Below are 19284 nucleotides of genomic sequence, written 5' to 3'. Positions count from 1 at the left end.
TTTTATTCTCTGAAAGACTACAACTCGGGTGTGCGGCGGTGCTTCCTGATCTGGCCCGTCCCTCCCCCAAGATGGGCTTTTCTGAAAGGGAGGCAGACACCACACCAAACCCTCTGGGCAAAACTGAAAGAGCTGACCAGACTCAATGGCTTCAAGTGATTCCTCTATCAACATGAATTAGACCATGGAGTTTTTTTGTGATGTTCTCTTAACTAGCTACATGGTGAAATTCAACCCTATATTTCAACTGGAATATATTGAAGAAGGATTCAAAATATAGAGTTGGATTTAGCTAGAAGCTCAGGTATAGCCGATGCCAGCACCAAGAGGGCAGATGACAAATACGGTGCCTAGCTAAATAAGTTATGTTTCATACAAGCTACCTGGCTAGCTAGCTAAATAAGTTATGTTTCATACAAGCCACCTAGCTAGCTAGCTAAATAAGTTATGTTTCATACAAGCCACCTAGCTAGCTAGCTAAATAAGTTATGTTTCATACAAGCCACCTAGCTAGCTAGCTAAATAAGTTATGTTTCATACAAGCCACCTAGCTAGCTAGCTAAATAAGTTATGTTTCATACAAGCCACCTAGCTAGCTAGCTAAATAAGTTATGTTTCATACAAGCCACCTAGCTAGCTAGCTAAATAAGTTATGTTTCATACAAGCCACCTAGCTAGCTAGCTAAATAAGTTATGTTTCATACAAGCCACCTAGCTAAATAAGTTATGTTTCATACAAGCCACCTAGCTAGCTAGCGAAATAAGTTATGTTTCATACAAGCTACCTGGCTAGCTAGCTAACTTTAATTTATCTACTGAAGCTCATTATGTATTGACATACTACTGTACAGTATCTGAATGTCTAACATCTGTTTGATGCTAGAGAGCCCCGTACAGCTTATATAAATATATTTTGTGAATCCATACTGGCAGACAAATTTAGTAAATGTCATCTATTTTTTATTTAAACTTAATTTAATTTACCAGTCCATAGATACACCGAATGTCATCATAGGGTGTATCGTCCGGTGTACGATGACCAGACCCGTCCTCCAATTATGTTTGAAACACATCTGACTGACCTAGAAATGCTTTGGACAGCATGAAAACAAACCCAGATTTCCCCCAGGGTGAAATGTCCCTTTAACCTGGCAGTAGTGATGAGGACTATCTTTACAGGGTGATGTCATGAGGCCTCAAAGAGAGATCAAACAGTAGGTCTGTAATTACGGCCTGGGCACTAACAACGGCTCTGTCTGGAGGTACACACACACACACACACACACACACACACACACACACACACACACACACACACACACACACACACACCTGATATAGGCTGCTAATACAACATGGACAGTCTTCAAAGTAGAGCAGTTAGGGATGATGAAAGCTCCAGAGAAGAAGAGTTGACTTTACAAATGCCACACTCTTTTGTATCTCTCTGTCTGAACCAAATGTGCCAATTTAACACACAACTCCTATATAGGATGTTTCCATGTAAAAGGACCCATGAGCACCACCATGTGAAGTTCGCAGGAGCATGTCAAATTGGGTGTCAAATGAAAGCTAAGAGTATATGTTTTAAAGAAATTAAGGGATATATACATTTTTCAACGATTTTCTATGCAACAAAACAAAAAAAGGCTCTGATTTCTGGTCAAACAGATGGAAAAGGGATCTTAGAAATACATTAAAAACACAACAATGTAGAAATAAAGACCCTAATATCAACACTTATATTTAGTTTAGGAGAAAGTATTTGCCTTCTGTATGTTCAAGAAACATTGTCTTGTTCCATGTAATTCTGTTACCAACAACCCATATATCTTTATAACTATTTTCTCAATTCTCTCCCTCATCTGGAGGGAGGATTATGAAAGTTCACAGAAAGTAAAGGTTGACCTACCAATTAGTTATAGAGGGTTTACTGGTCAAACGTTTGTTTATTCATTATTAAGTCATTAAAACGGGTAATTCTGTTACCAAATCGGTAACAAATCTGTAACGGAAATAGTGCAATTGAATTGGCTACAATGGGAAATCACACTAGCCACCTGCTACTGTCCTCCCTTCCACTGACATACTGTTATGTTCAGCTCATAGGGTCTGAACTCTACTGTCCTCCCTTCCACTGACATACTGTTATGTTCAGCTCATAGTGTCTCCTGTTACTGTCCTCTCTTCCACTGACATACTGTTACGTTCAGCTCATAGTGTCTCCTGCTACTGTCCTCCCTTCCACTGACATACTGTTATGTTCAGCTCATAGGGTCTGAACTCTACTGTACTCTACTGTACTGAACTCTACTGTGCTGTACTGATCTCTAATGTGCTCTACTGAACTCTGCTGAACTCTACTCTACTGTGCTGTACTGAACTGAACTGAACTGAACTCTACTCTACTGAACTCTACTGTTCTGTGCTCTACTGTGCTGTGCTGTACTCTACTAAACTCTACTCTACTGTGCTGTACTGAACTGAATTCTACTCTACTGTACTCTACTAAACTCTACTATACTGTGCTGTTCTATACTGTGCTGTACTGAAGTCTACTGTGATGTACTGCGATGCCCAAACTTGTGAAACATAGACGCCTGGGATTGTTTCCGTTTTAGACCAACAAAATGTGGTCTTGTTTGGGGGCGGAGCTCATTACAATAATAGCCAGTGTGTAGAATAATACCCAAACATGCAGAAGAAGGATTCTTCATATTTCTACCTTAGGTGTACCTATTTAGGATACATCCCCATGAAGAGAATGATATTCATATCCATCATTATGTATTTCTGTGTAGACAGATCAGGGACCCGTGACTGTAATTCTGGATGTTTATTATTATTTTTTATTTAACTAGGCAAGTCAGTTAAGAACAAATTGTTATTTTCAATGACGGCCTACCCCGGACCAAACCTGGACAACGCTGGGCCAATTGTGCACCACCCTATGGGACTCCCAATCATGGCCGAATGTGATACAGCCTGGATTCGAACCAGGGACTGTAGTGATGCCTCTTGCACTGAGATACAGTGCCTTAGACCACTGCGCCACAAGCATTTCACCTACTGTAGTTCAATAACCAAAATATATTTATTCAATGTCAAGGTGTCCTGTCATAGCTGACAGCCCAGTCTTTCTGCAGACATCGTTGGATCTTAATTCAGAGCAGATATTTAACTGAGTGTTTTTGAAAATGTGGATAAATAAACTGAGGGAGATTTTACCAACTGTGTTTTTGTGACATTTTTCTGAGTCGATTGTTCACAGTCGTCCTTGTTCATAGAGTTTGTTCACGGTCGTCCTTGTTCATAGAGTTTGTTCACGGTCGTCCTTGTTCATAGAGATTGTTCACAGTCGTCCTTGTTCATAGAGTTTGTTCACGGTCGTCCTTGTTCATAGAGTTTGTTCACGGTCGTCCTTGTTCATAGAGTTTGTTCACGGCCGTCCTTGTTCATAGAGTTTGTCCACAGTCGTCCTTGTTCATAGAGTTTGTTCACGGTCGTCCTTGTTCATAGAGTTTGTTCACGGTCGTCCTTGTTCATAGAGTTTGTTCACGGTCGTCCTTGTTCATAGAGTTTGTTCACGGCCGTCCTTGTTCATAGAGTTTGTTCACGGTCGTCCTTGTTCATAGAGTTTGTTCACGGCCGTCCTTGTTCATAGAGTTTGTTCACGGTCGTCCTTGTTCATAGAGATTGTTCACAGTCGTCCTTGTTCATAGAGATTGTTCACAGTCGTCCTTGTTCATAGAGATTGTTCACAGTCGTCCTTGTTCATAGAGTTTGTTCACGGTCGTCCTTGTTCATAGAGTTTGTTCACGGTCGTCCTTGTTCATAGAGTTTGTTCACAGTCGTCCTTGTTCATAGAGTTTGTTCACGGTCGTCCTTGTTCATAGAGTTTGTTCACGGTCGTCCTTGTTCATAGACTTTGTATGGTTTGTCGAACTTTAAAATCAATGGTTTTTGTTTGGCATACATTTTAAAGTGAGAAATCTGAGTCAAGGCGGAATTCCGTTTTCCATGGAATTGCCCCTATAACAAAAGGGATACAACTCAAAAGTCCATCAACATCTAAAATGTGGAATCTACATTTGCCAAACGGAGTTATTGTCAGTGTGAAACGCTGAGAAACTGAAGAACAAGAGGAAAACGTTGAAACTTAAAGTCCCCCAAAAAAGTTTGAACCCTAGATCCTGTGAAGTGTGACAGTTTCTTTAATCGCTCTTTCTCCGTCTTTCTCTCTCTCTCGTTTTCTCTTGCTCTCTGTCTCGGTCTCTCATCGCTCCTCTCTCATTCTCCCTTTCTGTTTTTCTCTCTCTCTTTGAACACAAAGCGATCTGTGGTTAAACCTCTCCCGTTTCGACCTTTGCCTTTGTGTTAAAGCAGCGTCGCTTCCTGTGTCCAACACACACACACACACACACCACACTCCCTTCCTGCATCCCCTCCCTCTCTCCGTAGTGGGGGGTTTAGGCCAACAGACACAAAGGGGTGATTGAGGGAGCAGGGTGAGAGTCAGAGTCCAGAGAGGTTTGGTTACAGCAGACCCCCACACAACACAGGATTCATCTCACCAAATAAATGGAGGGGAGAGAAAGACAGAGAGAGTCAGAGAGAGAGAGGACAGACAGGACAGAAAAAGAGGACAGAGAGAGGGCATAGAGAGAGAGGATAGTACAGAGAGAGACGGGACAGAGTGAGAGAGAGAGGACAGAGAGAGAGAGAGAGAGAGAGGGCATATAGAGAAAGAGGAAACCATCTCAACAGAGAAAAATGTCCTCCTGTGTGCTACCTGAGTGTACAAAACATTATGAACACCTGCTCTTTCCATGACATAGACTGACCAGGTGAATCCAGGTGAAAGCTATGATCCCTTATTGATGTCACTTGTTAAATCCACTTCAATCAGTGTAGATGAAGGGGAGGAGACAAGTTAAAGAAGGATTTTTGAGCCCTGAGACAACTGAGACATGGATTGTGTATGTTATGTGTACCATTCAGAGGGTGAATGGGAAAGACAAAATATTTAATTGCCAGTTTGAGTGTGTCACGCTCAACAGTTTCCTGTGTATCAAGAATGGTCTCCCACCCAAAGGACATCCAGCCAACTTGACACAACTGTGGGAAGCACTGGAGTCCACATGGGCCAGAATCCAACATGGGCCAGCATCCCTGTGGAATGCTGTAGAGTCCATGCCCGATGAATTCAGGCTGTTCTGAGGGCAAAAGGTGGTGCAACTCAAAATTAGGAAGGTGTTCATAATGTTTTATACACTATGTTTATACCCCCCCACTAGAATCCCCATACTTTAACGATGACAGATTCTCCATCCTAGAGAGGGAGATCAATCATTTCTAGACCCAGGGACATGTACTAGTCTGTGGCAACCTAAACGCCAGAACGATTCCCACTAATGATCAAAATCCACAAAAGAGCACTGCCCACAAAATGAGGTGGAAACTGAGCTGTACTTCCTAACCTCCTGCCAAATGTATAACCATATTAGAGACACATATTTCCCTCAGATTACACAGATCCACAAAGAATTCAAAAACAAATCCAATCTTGATAAACTTGTATTTCTATTAGGTGAAATAGAACAGTGTGCAATCACAGAAGCAAGATCTGTGACCTGTTGCCACAAGAAAAGGGCAATCATGTATCTGTTTATTTATTTTCCCTTTCATACTTCAACTACTAGCACATTGTTACAAAATTGTACAATGATATAACGTTTGAAATGTCTATATTATAATTTCTGATTGTTTATTTCCCATGTTCATTGTCTATTCTACTTGCTTTGGCAATGTAAACACGTTTCCCATGCCAATAAAGCCCTTTCAATTAAATTGAGAGACAGGACAGAGAGAGGACAGAGAGAGGACAGAGACAGGACAGAGAGAGGACAGAGAGAGGACAGAGAGAGGACAGAGAGAGGACAGAGAGAGGACAGAGAGAGGACAGAGAGAGGACAGAGAGAAGGGTGTAAGCCAAGCTGAGCCCAACAGAACAACCCCAGAATGACTAAACTAAAATATGACAGTAAGAGAATGAACTACTACAGCAGTGAGTTGAACAGCAGTAGAAGTGTTGGCAGAGACAGGAAGGTCACGTCGATAGGTAAAAGTTAGAAAGATATAGACAAGGGAAGGTCACGTCGATAGGTAAAAGTTAGAAAGATATAGACAAGGGGAAGGTCACGTCGATAGGTAAAAGTTAGAAAGATATAGACAAGGGAAGGTCACGCCGATAGGTAAAAGTTAGAAAGATATAGACAAGGGGAAGGTCACACCGATAGGTCAAAGTTAGAAAGATATAGACAAGGGAAGGTCACGCCGATAGGTCAAAGTTAGAAAGATATAGACAAGGGGAAGGTGACGCCAATAGATAAATAGATATCGGGCATTGTGAGAGTTCTTTAAGATACACTTCAAAAGAGGTTTTGGAAGATGGGCGGGGACTCCGCTGTCCTGACTTCAGGGGGAAGCATGTTCCACCATTAGGGTGCCAGGACAGAGAAGAGCTTTGACTGAGCTGAGCGGGAGCTGCCCTCCCCTAGGGGTGGGAGGGCCAAGAGACCAGAGGTGGCGTAATGGATTGCTCGGGTTGGAATGTACGGTTTGAGCATTGCCTGAAGGTAAGGAGGGGCGGTTCCCCTTGCTGCCCCTGTTGGCAAGCACCAGGGTCTTGAAGATGATGTGAGCTTCGACAGGAAGACAGCATAGTGTAATGAGGAGAGGGGTGACATGGGAGAACTTAGGAAGGTTGAACACCAGGCAGGCTGCAGCATTCTGGATAAGTTGCAGGGGTTTGATGCCAAAAGCGGGGAGCCCAGCCAACAGAGAGTTGCAGTAATCTAGACGGGAGATGACAAACGTCTGGATTAGGACCTACACCACTTCCTGTGTGAGGAAGGGTTGTACTCTACGGATGTTATAGAGCATGAACCTGCAGGAATGAGTCACTGCTTTGATGTTCGCAGAGAACAACAGGGTGTTGTCCAGGGTCACACCAAGGATCTTTGCGCTCAGGGAGGGGAACACTATGGAGTTGTCATGTAGAGGTCTTGGAGCGGGCAGGCCTTTCACAGGAAGGAATAACAGCTCTGTCTTGTCAAGGTTGAGCTTGATGTGGTGGGCCAACATCCAAACTGAGATGTCTGCCAGGTACGCAGAGATGCTTGTTGCTACCCGGGGTGTCAGAAGGAGAAGAGTAGTTCTGTCATCCTCATAGCAATGATAGGAGAGACCATGTGAGGATATGACAGAGCCGAGTGACTTGGTGTACAGGGTCAAGAAGATCGTTTTGAAAGAGACAATCCAGAGACACATTTTGTTGACTGTTATAAAAATGGGAACATAAGCAACTTAATCTTCCAGACAGACCATCCTCTGGTAGTGCAATAAGAGCACACTGCCCCATGTCAAGAGTTAGTGTTAGCGATGGGTAGAAATAAAGGATACTAGACAACGAAGAATCTGAGTCAGCCAATGTCAACCTGTACAAGTCTGGAACAGTATTGGTACAGTGCAACCCCAAACAGTTTCAACAGAATCAAAGAGGGAGCGCTGCAGGAGAAGATCTCTCTGGTGAAGACTCCTCCACCCCGAGCGAGTCAGACCAGACCTCATCCTTAAACAACCCCACAGATGAGCAACCCCAAGCAGAGAGTCAACCTCCCAGTACAGGGTACTACTCCCTTACTGAAATGAAGGATAAATTCACCCAGCTGGAGGGAAGGCAGGCGGAGCTGGAAAAGTCAGCACAAAAAATGGTCCAGAACAACAACACCCCTCAACCAGACCGGGAGAGCTGGAGGGGGAGAGAGACATGTCTGCACTCTGGACTGTAGTGAGACAACTTCAACAGGAGAAAGAGCAGGAGAGGAAGAAGGAGGCCCAGCGGCAGGAGAAGATGCGAGCAGGAGAGGAGAAGGTGAGAGCGCTGGAGGAGAAGGTGAGAGCGCTGGAGGAGAAGGTGAGAGCGCTGGAGGAGAAGGTGAGAGCACTAGAGGAGAAGGTGAGAGCGCTAGAGGAGAAGGTGAGAGCGCTAGAGGAGAAGGTGAGAGCGCTGGAGGAGAAGGTGAGAGCGCTGGAGGAGAAGGTGAGAGCGCTAGAGGAGAAGGTGAGAGCACTGGAGGAGAAGGTGAGAAAGATGACGTGTGACAGAGAACAACCCACCTCAGATCCTGACCAAAGTCTTGACACCACAGCAGAACAGATAAATGAAGAACCCCAAGCCCATGGGACCCCACCCCTCCCCCCTGTCAGCCTCCTGATAGCCCTCCTGACAACCCTCCCACACCCACTGAGGACACACACAAGACAAAGATTGTACTCCTTATGGGCTCAAACGGGAAGTATATACAAGAAAATAAACTTTTTCCCAACACAGACTGTCTAAACTCTGGTGTCCAAACACCCAGCCGCCCTAGACCTTCTGTCTGAGGACCAACTAGGGTCACCCAGCCACATAATAATACACACAGGCACAAACAACCTGAGAACCCAGCAGGAAAGGGTGGCCACAGCACTCAAGAGAGTAATTGAAAAAGCTTCTTCCACTTCGCCTGGACTCTAAAGGACATCGCTCTCAAACACAGCCCCAACACTTCACACAGGAGCAACAGATCAATAGACACCCCGCCCAGACCAGCGAGACACTCTCCCAGACCTGTGGGACCCCCCCCCCCCCCCGGACCTACACATAGAGCACCCACGCTGAGAGGACCTACATCCAGACCACAACACCACCAGTCACATCCACACCCCCACCCCAACCAATCATCACCCCCCCAAACCAACCATGCCCACACCCCATTTAGGTCCCCTCAGATCAGACCTATGCCCCTCCTGCCCACCCCATGACCCCCACTCCCGCAAAGAGTGCTTCAACATGGAAGTCACACATACGCCCAGGCCATGAGCAGGCAAACAGGCCCAACCCCCCATCTTACACTAGCCCAGATGGACCCGCTGGTTGCCCTCTAGGTTACAGAGAGCTGGTAGTCCCATCCACCACACTACCAGGTGTGTGGTATAAAGGAGACGGACCCACTGGTTGCCCTCTAGGTTACAGAGAGCTGGTAGTCCCATCCACCAAACTACCAGGTGGTATAGAGGAGATGGACCCGCTGGTTGCCCTCTAGGTTACAGAGAGCTGGTAGTCCCATCCACCAAACTACCAGGTGGTATAGAGGAGACGGACCCACTGGTTGCCCTCTAGGTTACAGAGAGCTGGTAGTCCCATCCACCACACTACCAGGTGGGTGGTATAGAGGAGATGGACCCACTGGTTGCCCTCCAGGTTACAGAGAGCTGGTAGTCCCATCCACCAAACTACCAGGTGGGTGGTATAGAGGAGATGGACCCACTGGTTGCCCTCCAGGTTACAGAGAGCTGGTAGTCCCATCCACCAAACTACCAGGTGGGTGGTAAAGAGGAGACGGATCCACTAGTTGCCCTCTAGGTTACAGAGAGCTGGTAGTCCCATCCACCAAACTACCAGGTGGGTGGTAAAGAGGAGACGGATCCACTAGTTGCCCTCTAGGTTACAGAGAGCTGGTAGTCCCATCCACCAAACTACCAGGTGGTATAGAGGAGACGGACCCACTGGTTGCCCTCTAGGTTACAGAGAGCTGGTAGTCCCATCCACCAAACTACCAGGTGGTATAGAGGAGACGGACCCACTGGTTGCCCTCTAGGTTACAGAGAGCTGGTAGTCCCATCCACCACACTACCAGGTGGTATAGAGGAGACGGACCCACTGGTTGCCCTCTAGGTTACAGAGAGCTGGTAGTCCCATCCACCACACTACCAGGTGTGAAACAGGGAAGGGACTCAGGGGGTTATGCTATAGAGGAGACCTAACTCACTCTATTCAATTAATCAAAACAGGACCACATTACATTTGGCTAGAAATTCAAAAGGAAATGATCTTAACAGAGAAAGATGTCCTCCTGTGTGCTACCTATATCCCCCCACTAGAATCCCCATACTTTAATGAAGACAGCTTCTCCATCCTGGAGGGGGAAATCAATCATTTCCAGGCCCAGGGACATGTACTAGTCTGTAGTGACCTAAATGCCAGAACTGGACCAGAACCTGACACCCTCAGCACACAGGGGGACAAACACCTACCTGGAGGTGACAGCATTCCCTCCCCCATATGCCCTCCTAGACACAACTATGACAATATAACCAACAAAAACGGGTCACAACTCCTGCAGCTCTGTCGCACACTGGGTATGTACTTTTACGGTAGGTACACCGATAGTTCATTTCTTGGCAGTAGTACTGTAGATTACATTATCACTGACCAGAGTCTCTCAGAGCGTTCACAGTCAGCCCACTGACACCCCTATCAGATCACGACAAAATCACAGTCTACTTGAACAGAGCAATACTCATAATCAACCATAAGGTATCGAAGATGCATGCTATTAAGAAATTCTATAGATTGGAAGGACGGTAGTGTGGGAACCTACCAAAAAACTATTGGCCAACAATAAATCCAATCCCCTCTAGACAACTTTCTGGACAAAATGTTTTCCTGCAAGAGTGAAGGTGTAAACTTAGCAGTAGGATGCCTGAACAATACTGCATATTTGACCTACCAGCTAACATATCAAAAATGTAAATTACGGCAGAAAACCTAAGACAACAAACAACAATTAGAAATGGTTTGATGAAGAATGCAAAAACCTAAGAAAGAAATTAAGAAACCTATCCAACCAAAAACACAGAGAATCAAAAAACCTTAGCTTACGCCTTCACTATTGTGAAACACTAAAACAATACAGAAATACAGAAGGAACAGCACATCAGAAATCAGCTCAATGTAATTGAAGAATCCATAGACTCGAACCACTTCTGGGAAAATTGGAAAACACTAAACAAACATCAACATGAAGAGTTATTTATTTATTTTATTATTTTAAAACGGATAAACCACTTTTCCAATCTTTTTGGCCCTATACCAAAGAACAAACAGCAAAAACATATACATGATCAAACACAAATATTAGAATCAACTATTAAAGACTACCAGAGCCCACTAGATTATCCAATTACATTGAATGAACTACAGGACGAAATGCAAACTCTCCAACCCAAAAAGGCCTGTGGTGTTGATGGTATCCACAATGAAATGATCAAATATACAGACTACAAAATCCAATTTGCTATACTTAAACTCTTTAACATCATCCTTAGCTCTGGCATCTTCCCCAATATTTGGAACCAAGGTCTGATCACCCCAATCCACAAAAGTGGAGACATTTTACCACAATAATTACAGTGGAATATGTGTTAGCAGCAATCTCTGATAAATCCTCTGCAGTATCATCAACAACAGACTCCAACATTTCCTCAGTGAAAACAATGTCCTGAGCAAATGTGAAATTGGCTTCTCACCAAAATACCTTACAACAGACCACGTATTCACCCTGCGCACCCTTATTGACAAACAAACATAACAAAACAAAAGCTAACTCTACTCTTGCTTTGTTTTTTTCAAAAAAGCTTTTGACTCAATTTGGCATAAGGGTCTGCTATACAAGGCTGGATGGAAAGCGGATGGAATGGATGGATGGAAAGCGGTGTTGGGGGAAAACGTAGGACATTATAAAATCAAAACAAACGACGAGTGTGCAGGTAAAAGTGTCAATATACACACAGATTTATTTCCACAGGGCCGTGGGGTGAGACAGGGATGCAGCTTATATGCCAATGAATTGACAAGGGCACTAGAACAGTCTGCAGCACCCAGCCTCACCCAACTGGACTTGGAAATCAAATGTCTAATGTTTGCAAATGATCCGGTGCTTCTGTCCCCAACCAAGGAGGTCCTACAGCAGCACCTAGATCTTCTGCACAGATTCTGTCAGACCTTGGCCCTGACAGTAAATCTCTGTAAGACAAAAATAATGGTGTTCCAAAAAAGGTTCAGTTGCCAGGACCACAAATACAAATTCCATCTAGACACCATTGCCCAAGATCACACAAAAAACTATATATACCTCGGCCTAAACATGAACAACACAGGTAACTTCCACAACACTGTGAACGATCTAAGAGACAAGGCAAGAAGGGCCTTCTATGCCATCAAAAGGAACATAAAACTCAACATCCCAATGAGGATCTGGATAAAAATACTTCAATCTGTTATTGCCCTCTATGGTTGTGAGGTCTGGGGTCAGCTCACCAACCAAGAATTCACAAAAAGGGACAAACAACCAATTGAGACTCTGTGTACAATGCAAAACCCCAAACAATGTAGAATTAGGACGATAGCCGCTACTTAGTAACATCCAGAAAAGAGCTGTTCAATTCTACAACCACCGAAAAGGAAGCAATGCCCACACATTCCACCACAGAGCCCTCACCTACAGAGAGATGAACCTGGAGAAGAGTCTCCCCAGAGCCCTCACCTACAGAGAGATGAACCTGGAGAAGAGTCTCCCCAGAGCCCTCACCTACAGAGAGATGAACCTGGAGAAGAGTCTCCTCAGAGCCCTCACCTACAGAGAGATGAACCTGGAGAAGAGTCCCCTCAGAGCCCTCACCTACAGAGAGATGAACCTGGAGAAGAGTCTCCCCAGAGCCCTCACCTACAGAGAGATGAACCTGGAGAAGAGTCCCCTCAGAGCCCTCACCTACAGAGAGATGAACCTGGAGAAGAGTCCCCTCAGAGCCCTCACCTACAGAGAGATGAACCTGGAGAAGAGTCTCCCCAGAGCCCTCACCTACAGAGAGATGAACCTGGAGAAGAGTCCCCTCAGAGCCATCACCTACAGAGAGATGAACCTGGAGAAGAGTCCCCTCAGAGCCCTCACCTACAGAGAGATGAACCTGGAGAAGAGTCTCCCCAGAGCCCTCACCTACAGAGAGATGAACCTGGAGAAGAGTCCCCTCAGAGCCCTCACCTACAGAGAGATGAACCTGGAGAAGAGTCTCCCCAGAGCCCTCACCTACAGAGAGATGAACCTGGAGAAGAGTCTCCCCAGAGCCCTCACCTACAGAGAGATGAACCTGGAGAAGAGTCCCCTCAGAGCCCTCACCTACAGAGAGATGAACCTGGAGAAGAGTCCCCTCAGAGCCCTCACCTACAGAGAGATGAACCTGGAGAAGAGTCTCCTCAGAGCCCTCACCTACAGAGAGATGAACCTGGAGAAGAGTCCCCTCAGAGCCCTCACCTACAGAGAGATGAACCTGGAGAAGAGTCCCCTCAGAGCCCTCACCTACAGAGAGATGAACCTGGAGAAGAGTCCCCTCAGAGCCCTCACCTACAGAGAGATGAACCTGGAGAAGAGTCTCCCCAGAGCCCTCACCTACAGAGAGATGAACCTGGAGAAGAGTCCCCTCAGAGCCCTCACCTACAGAGAGATGAACCTGGAGAAGAGTCCCCTCAGAGCCCTCACCTACAGAGAGATGAACCTGGAGAAGAGTCCCCTCAGAGCCCTCACCTACAGAGAGATGAACCTGGAGAAGAGTCCCCCCAGAGCCCTCACCTACAGAGAGATGAACCTGGAGAAGAGTCCCCTCAGAGCCCTCACCTACAGAGAGATGAACCTGGAGAAGAGTCCCCTCAGAGCCCTCACCTACAGGGAGATGAACCTGGAGAAGAGTCCCCTCAGAGCCCTCACCTACAGAGAGATGAACCTGGAGAAGAGTCCCCTCAGAGCCCTCACCTACAGAGAGATGAACCTGGAGAAGAGTCCCCTCAGAGCCCTCACCTACAGAGAGATGAACCTGGAGAAGAGTCCCCTCAGAGCCCTCACCTACAGAGAGATGAACCTGGAGAAGAGTCCCCTCAGAGCCCTCACCTACAGAGAGATGAACCTGGAGAAGAGTCCCCTCAGAGCCCTCACCTACAGGGAGATGAACCTGGAGAAGAGTCCCCTCAGAGCCCTCACCTACAGAGAGATGAACCTGGAGAAGAGTCCCCTCAGAGCCCTCACCTACAGAGAGATGAACCTGGAGAAGAGTCTCCCCAGAGCCCTCACCTACAGAGAGATGAACCTGGAGAAGAGTCCCCTCAGAGCCCTCACCTACAGAGAGATGAACCTGGAGAAGAGTCCCCTCAGAGCCCTCACCTACAGAGAGATGAACCTGGAGAAGAGTCCCCTCAGAGCCCTCACCTACAGAGAGATGAACCTGGAGAAGAGTCCCCTCAGAGCCCTCACCTACAGAGAGATGAACCTGGAGAAGAGTCCCCTCAGAGCCCTCACCTACAGAGAGATGAACCTGGAGAAGAGTCCCCTCAGAGCCCTCACCTACAGGGAGATGAACCTGGAGAAGAGTCCCCTCAGAGCCCTCACCTACAGAGAGATGAACCTGGAGAAAAGTCCCCTCAGACAGCTGGTTCTGGGGCTCTGTTCACAAACACAAACAGACCCCACAGAGCCTCAGGACACAAACACATTTAGATGCAACCAAAATGAAGAAAAGCACTATGTGCAGACCCAGTGAGCATAGCCTTGTTATTGAGAGAGGCTGCCACAGGGAGACCTGGCTCTCAAGAGAAGAAAGACTATGTGCACACTGCCCACAAAATGAGGTGGAAACTGAGCTGCACTTCCTAACCTCCTGCCAAATGTATGACCATATTAGAGACACATATTTCCCTCAGATTACACAGATCCACAAAGAATTTGAAAACAATCCTAATTTTGATAAAGTCCCATATCTGTTAGGTGAAATACCACAGTGTGCCATCACAGCCGCAAGATGTGAGGCTCGTTACCATGAGAAAAGGGCTTCCAGTGGAGCACAAACAACATTGTAAATACAACCTATGTTTGATCTATTTCCCTTTCATACTTCAACTATTTGCACATTGTTACAATACTGTATAAAATAAAAAAACATTTTAAATGTCTATATTCTTGTCAAACTTTTTTTTGTGTAATGTTTACTAATAGTTTATTCCGTTGTTTATTTCCATTTTGTTTATCGTCTATTTTAATTTGCTTTGTCAATGTAAACATATGTTTTCCATGCCAATAAAGCCCTTTGAATTGAGTTGAGATAAAGAAAGAGTTGGTCAGAGACAGAAGGCTGAAGTGTTTTGGAATGAAAACCAAGAAGGGATACAGGTCTGTGGTTTACGACGTCAGAGGGGTCGAGTTCCCTGAGGAGGGGAGCAAACCCCATAGGATATAACCAAGGACACATAGTAAAGGACATGTCTCAAACCCCATAGGATATAACCAAGGACACATAGTAAAGGACGTGTCTCAAACCCCATAGGATATAACCAAGGACACATAGTAAAGGACATGTCTCAAACCCCATAGGATATAACCAAGGACACATAATAAAGGACGTGTCTCAAACCCCATAGGATATAACCAAGGACACATAGTAAAGGACATGTCTCAAACCCCATAGGATATAACCAAGGACACATAGTAAAGGACATGTCTCAAACCCCATAGGATATAACCAAGGACACATAGTAAAGGACATGTCTCAAACCCCATAGGATATAACCAAGGACACATAGTAAAGGACATCTCAAACCCCATAGGATATAACCAAGGACACATAGTAAAGGACATGTCTCAAACCCCATAGGATATAACCAAGGACACATAGTTAGTAAAGGACATCTCAAACCCCATAGGATATAACCAAGGACACATAGTAAAGGACATGTCTCAAACCCCATAGGATGTAACCAAGGACACATAGTAAAGGACATGTCTCAAACCCCATAGGATATAACCAAGGACACATAGTAAAGGACATGTCTCAAACCCCATAGGATATAACCAAGGACACATAGTAAAGGACATGTCTCAAACCCCATAGGATATAACCAAGGACACATAGTAAAGGACATGTCTCAAACCCCATAGGATATAACCAAGGACACATAGTTAGTAAAGGACATCTCAAACCCCATAGGATATAACCAAGGACACATAGTAAAGGACATGTCTCAAACCCCATAGGATGTAACCAAGGACACATAGTAAAGGACATGTCTCAAACCCCATAGGATATAACCAAGGACACATAGTAAAGGACATGTCTCAAACCCCATAGGATATAACCAAGGACACATAGTAAAGGACATGTCTCAAACCCCATAGGATATAACCAAGGACACATAGTAAAGGACATGTCTCAAACCCCATAGGATATAACCAAGGACACATAGTTAGTAAAGGACATGTCTCAAACCCCATAGGATATAACCAAGGACACATAGTAAAGGACATGTCTCAAACCCCATAGGATATAACCAAGGACACATAGTTAGTAAAGGACATGTCTCAAACCCCATAGGATATAACCAAGGACACATAGTAAAGGACATGTCTCAAACCCCATAGGATATAACCAAGGACACATAGTAAAGGACATGCACCCTATTCCCTGTCTGGTTTGCATGGCCAGAAGTAGTGCTAGTACTAATGGGAGAAGTGTGTCATTAGGGTGCTGTGTAGGTGTCATTAGGGTAATGTGTACGTGTCATTAGGGTAATGTGTACGTGTCATTAGGATGATGTGTACGTGTCATTAGGGTGCTGTGTACGTGTCATTAGGGTGATGTGTACGTGTCATTAGGGTGCTGTGTACGTGTCATTGGGGTGATGTGTACGTGTCATTAGGGTGCTGTGTACGTGTCATTAGGGTAATGTGTACGTGTCATTAGGGTGCTGTGTACGTGTCATTGGGTTGATGTGTACGTGTCATTAGGGTGATGTGTACGTGTCATTGGGGTGATGTGTACGTGTCATTAGGGTGATGTGTACGTGTCATTAGATAAATGTGTACGTGTCATTGGGGTGATGTGTACGTGTCATTAGGGTGTTGTGTAGTGTAGGTCCTGGTATTTTTCCATACCCGCAGGTGTTTTGGCCTGTCTTTGTGTAAACAGTAGTGAGTTATCAGTGTACTGCGATCACACTTCTATCACCTCCTACAGTACTGATCTTATCTACTCCCCTCAGGGCCACTCTCTGGGGCTGTGTGTGTGTGTGTGTGTGTGTGTGTGTGTGTGTGTGTGTGTGTGTGTGTGTGTGTGTGTGTGTGCGCATGCGCGTGCGCGTGCGTGTGCGTGTGTGTGTGTGTGCGTGTGTGTGCGTGTGCGTCTGTACGTGCATCAAGAAGTAAAGAACCATTGGTGTACAGATATTTTCAAACTTGGTTTAAGAATTAGAAATGTAATGTTCTTTGTATTAGCGTGAGTCTTCTATCCCAACCAGGACAAAGAGGACTAAATACTCTTTCCCAACCAGGACAAAGAGGACTAAATATTCTATCCCAACCAGGACAAAGAGGACTAAATATTCTATCCCAACCTGGACAAAGAGGACTAAATATTCTATCCCAACCAGGACAAAGAGGACTAAATACTCTTTCCCAACCAGGACAAAGAGGACTAAATATTCTATCCCAACCAGGACTAAATACTCTATTCCAACCAGGACAAAGAGGACTAAATATTCTATCCCAACCAGGACTAAATATTCTATCCCAACCAGGACAAAGAGGACTAAATACTCTTTCCCAACCAGGACAAAGAGGACTAAATACTCTTTCCCAACCAGGACAAAGAGGACTAAATATTCTATCCCAACCAGGACTAAATACTCTATTCCAACCAGGACAAAGAGGACTAAATATTCTATCCCAACCAGGACTAAATATTCTATCCCAACCAGGACAAAGAGGACTAAATACTCTATTCCAACCAGGACAAAGAGGACTAAATATTCTATCCCAACCAGGACAACGAGGACTAAATACTCTTTCCCAACCAGGACAAAGAGGACTAAATATTCTATCCCAACCAGGACTAAATACTCTATTCCAACCAGGACAAAGAGGACTAAATATTCTATCCCAACCAGGACAAAGAGGACTAAATACTCTTTCCCAACCAGGACAAAGAGGACTAAATATTCTATCCCAACCAGGACTAAATACTCTATTCCAACCAGGACAAAGAGGACTAAATATTCTATCCCAACCAGGACAAAGAGGACTAAATACTCTTTCCCAACCAGGACAAAGACGACTAAATATTCTATCCTAACCAGGACAAAGAGGACTAAATATTCTATCCTAACCAGGACAAAGAGGACTAAATATTCTATCCTAACCAGGACAAAGAGGACTAAATATTCTATCGTAACCAGGACAAAGAGGACTAAATATTCTATCCTAACCAGGACAAAGAGGACTAGGTGTGTACAGTCAATAATTATTAGAATCAGAAGATGTAAGACCATGGCCATGTCTGAATACCCATACTAGCATACTACATACTTAAACTGCATACTATGTTCTCATTGTCGTATTCTATTTAGCACGTACCGTTTAGTAAATATTATGCAGTATGTCTCGGCCGTAACATAGTAGCGGCTCCTGACTGGCTGAGTAGGTGGGGCGGGGCCGACTGGTTGGATTTTCCCAAATTCAACAGACATGTATCGCATTAACCAGCCTGATAATAGCTCATTTTCAATTGAATAGAAACTCTGAATAGAATAGGAATAGGCCTAGTCAGGCTGGTTACACACAGTCTATCACATTCAACCTAATGGAGTTATAGACCTACTCAGGCTGGTTACACACAGTCTATCACATTCAACCTAATGGAGTTATAGACCTACTCAGGCTGGTTACACACAGTCTATCACATTCAACCTAATGGAGTTATAGACCTACTCAGGCTGGTTACACACAGTCTATCACATTCAACCTAATGGAGTTATAGACCTACTCAGGCTGGTTACACACAGTCTATCACATTCAACCTAATGGAGTTATAGACCTACTCAGGCTGGTTACACACAGTCTATCACATTCAACCTAATGGAGTTATAGACCTACTCAGGCTGGTTACACACAGTCTATCACATTCAACCTAATGGAGTTATAGACCTACTCAGGCTGGTTATAGGCAGACTATCACATTCAACCTAATGGAGTTATAGACCTACTCAGGCTGGTTATAGGCAGACTATCACATTCAACCTAATGGAGTTATAGACCTACTCAGGCTGGTTACACACAGTCTATCACATTCAACCTAATGGAGTTATAGACCTACTCAGGCTGGTTATAGGCAGACTATCACACTCAACCTAATGGAGTTATAGGCCTACTCAGGCTGGTTATAGGCAGACTATCACACTCAATCTATACCATAGACCATAAAGCCATCTATCTTATTTAAAAAGGACTGAAGACAGAAATATATCCTTTTGTTCCATTTCAACATATTCATTAGTGAAACCATAACATAAATACATCAATCAAATAG

At 44.8% G+C, this 19284-nt stretch overlaps 1 protein-coding gene across 1 annotated transcript in view; it reads right to left on the bottom strand.

The window, feature by feature from the left end:
* The window catches only part of LOC115171990 (septin-9), a gene marked incomplete in the record, with an annotated part of 212274 nt that overhangs the window by 157285 nt on the left and 35705 nt on the right, over positions 1-19284 (bottom strand).

This window comes from Salmo trutta, chromosome 32 (genome assembly GCF_901001165.1).
Source record: "Salmo trutta chromosome 32, fSalTru1.1, whole genome shotgun sequence".
NCBI classification, from domain to species: domain Eukaryota; kingdom Metazoa; phylum Chordata; class Actinopteri; order Salmoniformes; family Salmonidae; genus Salmo; species Salmo trutta.
Note: the sequence above shows the minus strand (reverse complement) of the source record. Positions and strands in the feature narration are given on the sequence as shown.